Below are 8,535 nucleotides of genomic sequence, written 5' to 3'. Positions count from 1 at the left end.
TTAGAGAATATGATTTTTTTTTTTATAATACCTTTATTAGATAGCATTATTTATGTTTTCACGGTTCGTGGCAACTAGGAATCTAATTTAGAAAAATTAGACTTTACATGATTTGTCCCAAATTGTCAAATCCAAAACTTTTTTTTGGTGTGTAGCATATTTTAATTTTAATAGCCCCCATTTCGCCATTATTATTTTCCCTACATTTTTGATAAAATAATTAGTTTTTGTTGCTTTTAAACATCCCAATAAAAATGAGTCAATTCGAATAATTCTAATGATTTGAGTGCCTTAGTACAATTCGATGTTTTGACACTCAATTCATTGCCTTTCATTAAACAGAGTTACGTATTTTTAGAGATATGACAACTACTAACTCACACTCATTTATTTCATTGTGTAGTTGTCACTCATTCATTTGAATTTAATTCGAATGGATTCATTTGACTTTGACTTTTCTCTCATTCATGCAGCTCTCTAGTACATACATATGTATAATCCTAATGAAATATGTTCGCTTTGTTTCTATTTCCTTTTTAATCCTTTGCCATATTTATTATTCTAATTAAATTAAAGAAAGTATATTTACCAAATTTTAATCTACTTAGTCATTGGATAACCTCAAAGGTTTAATAATTCACAATAGAAATCAATTCATTTTTAATGTTATAGTATAATAATTCTCAACTAGTTTTGGCTTTGTAGATTGTGATCTTACTCCCGTAAGATTGTCCTCGAGTATTGTAGTAACCAAGGATTAATATGTTATGTATGTACGTTGTACATTATACTTATATTGCGATTATTGTCACCTTTAATTTTAATAAAATTTACTGGCGCGTTCTTTGTATTTATTAACCACATTCATTCGCACTTTTTAAGCTCTTAACATTGTTTTTTTTTTCCATTTGAATATTTTACCTCTTTGTCGTTGTCGTCTGCTTCCCTTGTGTTTTTTTTTTCTTCGCACATAATGAGTTCATAATCCTTGCTCACAAATTACAACGCTTTGCACTCGCAACGAAACTTTTTAACCCTCAACCTCAACTCATTACAGGCTCATTAAAGCTCAACACAACCTCATATAAATAAATTGTAAAAAAAAAAAAATATTTCACTGGCTGCTTAAATTTCTTTCTGTTGTTGTGTGTGCTTTTTTTTCTTTCGTTTCTGCTGAAACCCCATCTCATTCTCGTCCTTTTGCTAACAAGAGAGAGAGAGAAAGAGAGAGTGAGATGGGGAGAGAAAAAAGCGCTTTATAATTGCCGCATATCGCCATGTCAAACAACAACAAGAACAACAACAAAAAGAAGAGGAAAAACTGAAAACCACAACTCTAACGAAAAATATTTTGTAATTTAAAACGCGAGCAACAGACACAGAACCCCAAAAGTGGAGACTCACCTTTTGCGGTGTAAAAATAGGAAGAGATGTTACCCCCGAAATGGCGACCTCAACCAGGATCCAGTCAGGCAGTCAGCCAGCCAGCCAGTCAGCCAACCATCCTACCAGCAGCTGCATTGCTAGCGCTAATAGATCCCAAAGCTAAAGCCCAGGACATCATCCCACCACCTGCATCCTCAGCTTTATGTTTGTGGGTCGTTGGTGGGGGAGTTGGCAGGCAGCTTGTAATATGAATAACGTTGGCAGAGAAGTTGATGGTAAATGGTAGATGAGACTGTGTAAAGAGAAAACGAGTGAGAGAGAGAGATAGAGGCACAGGAACAGGCATAGGACATGGCCAAGCCCCGGACACAAAGTCAGCCAAAAATGTGTGTGTTTTCGAAATGAGAGAAACGAGAGCCAAAAAACCTAAAGCAGTGCCCAGTTATTTTAATTAGAAACGAAGTAATTTGCATATTAAACTCCAAATTGAACAGAAATACATAGCGAATGAGAGAAAATGAGAGAATGAGAGAGAGAGCGAGATAGATAGAAAATGAAAATGAATTGATGGCAAGCAAATTTCAATTTGGTTAAGTAAAATGCAAACACAAAAAAATATTATTTACATATATATCAGTTCGATCTGCAATCACTTAAATCCAAAAATTCCGCAGCATAAAATTTTGCTTTATTTTGGTTTAAATTTTCACTTGTTACCCACATTGAATATAAACCAGTGAAAATAAGGAAAAATTGCACAAACGAATACGAAATCTGTACAAGTTATTAAAGCAGATTAGAGACTTCTTAAAAACAAGTGTAAATTTATGCTTTAAATTTCATAAACATATTTTTGGAATTCCAAAGGGCCAAAGGGTTTGCCCCTCCTTTTGAAACTCCATTAACTGATTGCTTTTGCTAAACGAATACAACTTTAAAATATTTCTAAGCAAAAAAGTTTTCTTCAACATCATTAATCATTAAAAGTCGTACAATTCAAATCTTGTTTAGTGAGAACAATTTAATTTATGGTTCTTAAAGTTTTAAATGAATGTCTAAATGGAATGGCATGACGGGTAATCCTTTGCAATTGCCATTAGCCATTAGATGATTTACCTAGACAATGAGAAAATAAATGTATGAAATTTAAACGAAAATCTTTAAGAAGATTATGTTGAGAAATTTTACAATATCTTAAGCGATAAGGTTGATTTATATTGATTAACCTCTGCAGTTGTAACATCGTTGAAGACTAAAGTCCATCAAGCTGATTGCTGATTGTTTGAAATCTTAAAACATTCAAGTTTTCTCTTCTTAAAAGCTTAAAACTATTTCAAAATTTATCTATGTATGTATGTATATAGAAAACTTTGTAGCTATAATTAATGAAATGTGAAAGCAAGTAAAACTGTCTCTAGTTAGCCTATTTGAATTAGGTGTCCAGTTCTTAAGACTTGAAGCTCAAAACTTGTCTACAAATATGCATATAAGTGTGTGTGTGTGTGTGTGTGGGTGGGTGTGGGTGTGGATGTGTGTGTGTTATTTTAGATTAAAATTGACATTTAACTATGATTAGCACAAAAGCTTTTAGCCATGGCCAAGTAACATGAATCCACCAAGCTAACATAAGAAGAAACGAAAAGGAAAATAAAGAAAAACCCAGCACGGAAATCAAGAGAGAGAGGGAGACAGGAAGAGAAAGACACTTGACAGGCAAACAAGGATACGAATGAGACGAGGGGCAATCAGTCAATCCGGTAGTCACTCAGTCAGTCATTCAGTCAGTCACTCAGTGAATCAAATCCAAAAAGTCAGAAATCACAAATGTAAATCGATAGGCGTTGAATTTCGAGTGTTTTGCTGCTGCTGCTGCTGTTCCTTTTGAAGTATTATTCAAAACAACAACAACTAAAAACAGTCAGTCACAAGTCAGTCAAGCTAAAATTCAATTTCTTTTTGGCCACCGCCAACGCCATGGCCACTCCTTGACTCTCTCCCTCACTCACAATGCAAACTAAAACTGATTTCAAATGTAGTCAAGTTAGCCTTAATGGTGGCTAGAGAGAGGCAGGAAAGGGACGGAATCAGGCTATAAAATTTAGAGAATGAACGAACGTGATGGCATGTGAACCAAAGAACAAAGTACCTTGGCTTGCTTCCCCCTTCCCCCTCACACACCCACACACACACACACACCGAAAAACGGGTCGCCAGCAGGTCTCAGCACATCTTGGCTGGGTCATTTGGTCATTTAAACTTAAGTGGTGATGGGTGGCAAATACCCCGTGTCACTTGATCGGATAAATAATGTTTAGACAACTTTAAGGCGTATTAAACGTTAAACGAAATGAAAATCAACGAAAAAAAAAGTACTTTTAACTACCAACAATCTTGTTCTCATGTTCTTAATTCGATTCCTATTGACAGCATAAAAGGTAGTTAAAGCAAGCTAAAAAAAAGCAAATATATCGGGATGGGAGTACTTAAAAGGGACTCGAATTGGCATCTTTGATATTTCATTGAACTCGGTCTCTCTCTGCCTCTCTCTTACCCCAAGTCACATAATATCGTCCGACAGTTTTATAGCTTTTAAATAGTTAGTGCTCAAAGTTCTTGAAATCAAAAATGAAAGGCAATCTGATATTGAGATTACAAAACGGAAAATTATAGAAACAACAAACTAGAGTTATCGATAAAACTTTATGGAAACTAATATTCAATTTAAGCTCCAATCGGAGATTAGAAAAATATTTATTGAAATTTCAATGAAAACTTCATAAAAAACTATAAGAACAAACCAGTTTTGCAGCAGAAATCTTTCTTAAGGGAAATCTTAGTCAAAATCGAGGTTATACAAATTCGAATCAAAAACATTATCAATACTGAAAGCCTAATATAAAAATCGTAAAAAATCTTATAAAATGAATGGTTCTTAATAATCGAAATACTAACTAATTGTAATGGAAAATGCAATCGACATGTTATCATATTGACGAAAACATAAAGATCAAATCGTTCAAAACCCTGCAGCATTAGATTAGTAATAAAGTAATCGTAATCGTTATCGAGTGTTCATAAAAGAATCGTATAAAAACCGATACATGGAGTTGAAATTGAAATTCCTAATGGAACTATCAAGAAATTCGTGAGCTGTAGTAGTAATTGAGAAATTGTAAGGAAATCTTAAGAAAAAAGCCTGTAAAAGAAACAAATAAGTTGCAGGAGCAATCGACAATATAATGGAAGACAAAATGGGGAAAAATAATCGAAAAAAAAATATTGATGAAACTGTAGAAGAAATTGTAAAATAGTTTTCTTGATGCTGGTTTTATTGAGAATTTTTTTCATAAAATAACTTTAGGGAGGCGAAAATCGTTCGTTAGAGTTTTCCATAGATAATTAAATTATTTCAAATTATATATAAGTGCAATAATTTCATTACTATGACCCCATAAAGATAGGACTAACTAAGCAAATGGATAAAAATGCTAAACTCTATAAATTTCGGTTTATAGACGCATTCTTTCATTCATTTTGAAAGCTAAAAACATTTAACGTTTTAAATTAAGTGAAATTCTTAAGCTATTTTTTATTGCCCCGCCTTGGATGAAGACTTGGAATCTTTTTTGCTTTTTCTTCTTTTTTAATTTACCCCACACACTTTGCCTTCGAACAAGAAACAAAAACCAAGCAAATTTATTCACAACATTAGCATAGTTGGTTGGACATAAAAAACATAGCGTGGAGGGGGTTGGCTGATGCAGGAGGTGGTGGCTACTACTACTATGTACATACATACATACATATATATAAATCTTATGAGTTGTCAGCAGGAAGAGCACCATCCATCGTGCTATCCCTAGTAGAAGGTCTCTCATCTCGTGTCCTCGTTGTCGTCCTCTTCTTTTTTGTTGATGATGATGATTTTTAATTGCCCACTTCTGCTGGGCGACAAACTATATAGAAATATTTGTTCGTTGGCCACTTATACCAACCACCTATCTATCTATCGAATTGTCCTGGACATAATACCCAGCTTATCGCAACGTTCCCTGTGCGCTGTTTTAATAAAATACAAAACCAACGCAAAATTTTCACATCATCATTATCAACAATGATGGAATAATGGAGTGAGGGGCCAGTGCCAGAGTGAAAATTATCTGCTCAAGTGAAGAAGATTTTTTACCCAAAAAAAAAAGAAATATACACGACTGAATCAACTGAAAGACAGAGCTGTCCAACAGTGCTAACAATGCCAGGCACACACCGAAGTTTCCGCCAAACCTTGTCGTCCTTCTGCTCCTCCTCCTCTTTCTTATCCTGCTGCTGCTGCTGCAACCACCATTTAGAGAGACGCGTCAAATGCCTTACGGGCAAGCTTGTTATTGTTGTTTTTGTTGTTGGTGTTGCTGTTGCTGCCTGTTGGTTGTAACACGGCAAATAAAAATTGAAAGCAAATGAGACAGCAGAGACAGACATGGACATGGACATGGACATGGACACGGACACGGACGCGGCTGTCGTCCTGCCAGGAAGTAGCTACAACAACAACAACAGCTCTCACTTGCTGGCTCATTCGTTGTCTCATGCTCATCCTCATCCTCATCTTTGTTTCGCGTGTGTGTGTGTGTGTGTGTGTATGTGGGTCCTGTGACAGGTTTTGCGCTAAAAACGCCGAGTGACTCGCAGAGAAGGAAGTGAGTTCTCCACCACTCACTCACACTGTCGCTCTCTCTCACACTCTGTCACTGTCTCTATCACTCCTCTTAATGTTAGATAGGTAGGTAATGCGTGACAGAGCTCGACTTTCCTTCTTACCTCCCCCCACCCCTCTTAAAGGAAAAATTCAAATTTGATGGCGGCTGCGGCTACACAGCTCACGTCCTGTCTTTGCCTTGGCATTTGCCTATGTCCTCCTTCGCCTAGTTCTTATGCCCCCACCTCTCGAGTCCTACAGCCCTCCAGCTCCATCATCCTCTCCAATCCGCACCCCCCACCCGCCCACTGTGCCTCTATTTTCATTCTTCTTCACATCATTTCCCATTTTCCTTTGCTCATCATTCGACGAGAACGCATAACGAAAGTTTAAGCGAATTAAATTATTTGCTTTTTAGATTTCAATATTTTCACAGCTGAGATTTCAGTCAATATCTAGAAAGTGCTTGAAAAGGGGGAGCAATGATGGCAAAGCGAATGGGGGGGGAGGTAGAGATGGGAAGATGGTGAATGGGAAGGAGGATGGCGCATGGCGGCTCTAAATTGGGTTTTATGATGTGTCTGTAATCATAAAATGCTTAAGGGGGAAAATATTATTTGAGCATTTGTTGAATGTGTAGCAAGTAAAAGTAAGTATAGAAAATGAAAATGTTAGATAACAATCAGTGAGAAATCATCAAATGTTAGATCAATTTGGACAAGGCTCCTTAAACGCGCACATAGAAAGGAGCAGAAAGAGACAGGGAAAGACGCCTTAAACTGGGGAATTACATATGTAATTAATAATTAACACAAATTGCACATGTACTTGAACTTTTGTTCAAATAGAGAAAAGCACTCTGAAAACTTTTATTAAGTTCTTATGAATGTTTATTTTATTAATACATATATGTATATGTGGTATGTAATTATATTACCTTGCTATACAAGTGCATTACTCAAGTACATAAAAGTAATTGAGACCCTCAATAGTCATTTAATTATTAATTGAGAAAACGTTTACTAACTAAATGTAAAAAATGTTTTATAGTCAATAGAGAGAGAACGAGAGTCCAAAGACAAATCATACCAAAAAGATTTAATTAGATGAGATATCCTTTAAGGATTCCACGAGAATTGCTAATGCCCAAGACTTTTCATAATTGAAATACCTGAAATGAGCAGTTGAACCTAAGCCCCCGTCCGATATTGTTATTTCCACATACCAAAGATACCGTATTGACCGTATTAATTGAATTGAAAACTATATGATGGCTTTAATCTGTTTATATATGTCTGTGTGAATGTGTGCATATATCTATACCACATATTGAAATCTGTGCCAATTGTATGAGAATATAATGCCTCAATAATCACAATCATAAAGGGAACACATATCTGCAACAGAGGGAGAGAGTGAAATGGAGAATAGTTCAATTAGCGCAGTTAACCCGAAGCACAAGAACCAGATGAGCTGATGCTTTGGTTGGGTTACAACCCATTCAAGCAGCAGAAGCAGCACTACAATTAGCACCAAATAAACTGTGGAGCCTGTGTAGAGATGATGATGATGATGATGATGATGATGATGATGATGGTTTTCTTCCCACTCGACCATAAGTCGAAAGTTGGATAAACTATATGAAGAGGATATAGCCGACCAATACTAAGAGTAGAGCACATTTTGCAGTTTGCGTTTGCTCAACCTCATAATCAGCAAAAATGTGGGCAAAAAGAGTCAAGACAGAGAGAACTAGAGAGTGAGAGAGAGGGAGAGAGAGAGAGAGAGTTTGTCGTAGACCAGGTTCAGTTTCCGTGTTCAGGTTCTCGTGGCCATTGGACGTGCAAAGCAGCCGCAGTCAGAGCAACAGCACAAACAGCTTCATGGCCGTTTAGGTTAATTTCCCTTTGATGATGATGATGGCATGTTTTGCGCGACCATTGAAGCATGCAATGGACTTGGCTCACTCCAGCAAACAGTAAAGAAGAGCCAGTCGAGGCAAGCAGGGCCAACAGAGATGTAGGCGGTGGCGGAGAACAGTGGAAAGCAAAGGCAGTTTCAGTTGGGGCGGGTCTGAGTAAATGAATGCGCGCTTCAATAGTTTTCAGAAAGCAGCAACTTTTCCCTTTCTTTCTCTCTCTCTCTCTCTTACACTTTCTTTCACTCCTTCCCCAGCCCTTCCTTGTACAATTGCCTGACTGACGAAAAAAAAAGAAGTAATATATGTAGATTCACTGATAGCAACGAAGTTTCTATACACTATACTCTTTTGGTTACTTTATCATGGGCTCAAACGATTTAATTGAATCATAAAAGTTTTCCTCAGAAAAGGAAAACTGACTTGATACTAATTTGTCAAATTAGATCTAAAAAAAAAATTACCACAAGAAATGCTCAAAATTTTAGTTAAACTTGACATTTTTATGTCTTTAAATTCATTTTACATCAATTAT

This window comes from Drosophila willistoni (genome assembly GCF_018902025.1).
Source record: "Drosophila willistoni isolate 14030-0811.24 chromosome XR unlocalized genomic scaffold, UCI_dwil_1.1 Seg143, whole genome shotgun sequence".
NCBI classification, from domain to species: domain Eukaryota; kingdom Metazoa; phylum Arthropoda; class Insecta; order Diptera; family Drosophilidae; genus Drosophila; species Drosophila willistoni.
Note: the sequence above shows the minus strand (reverse complement) of the source record.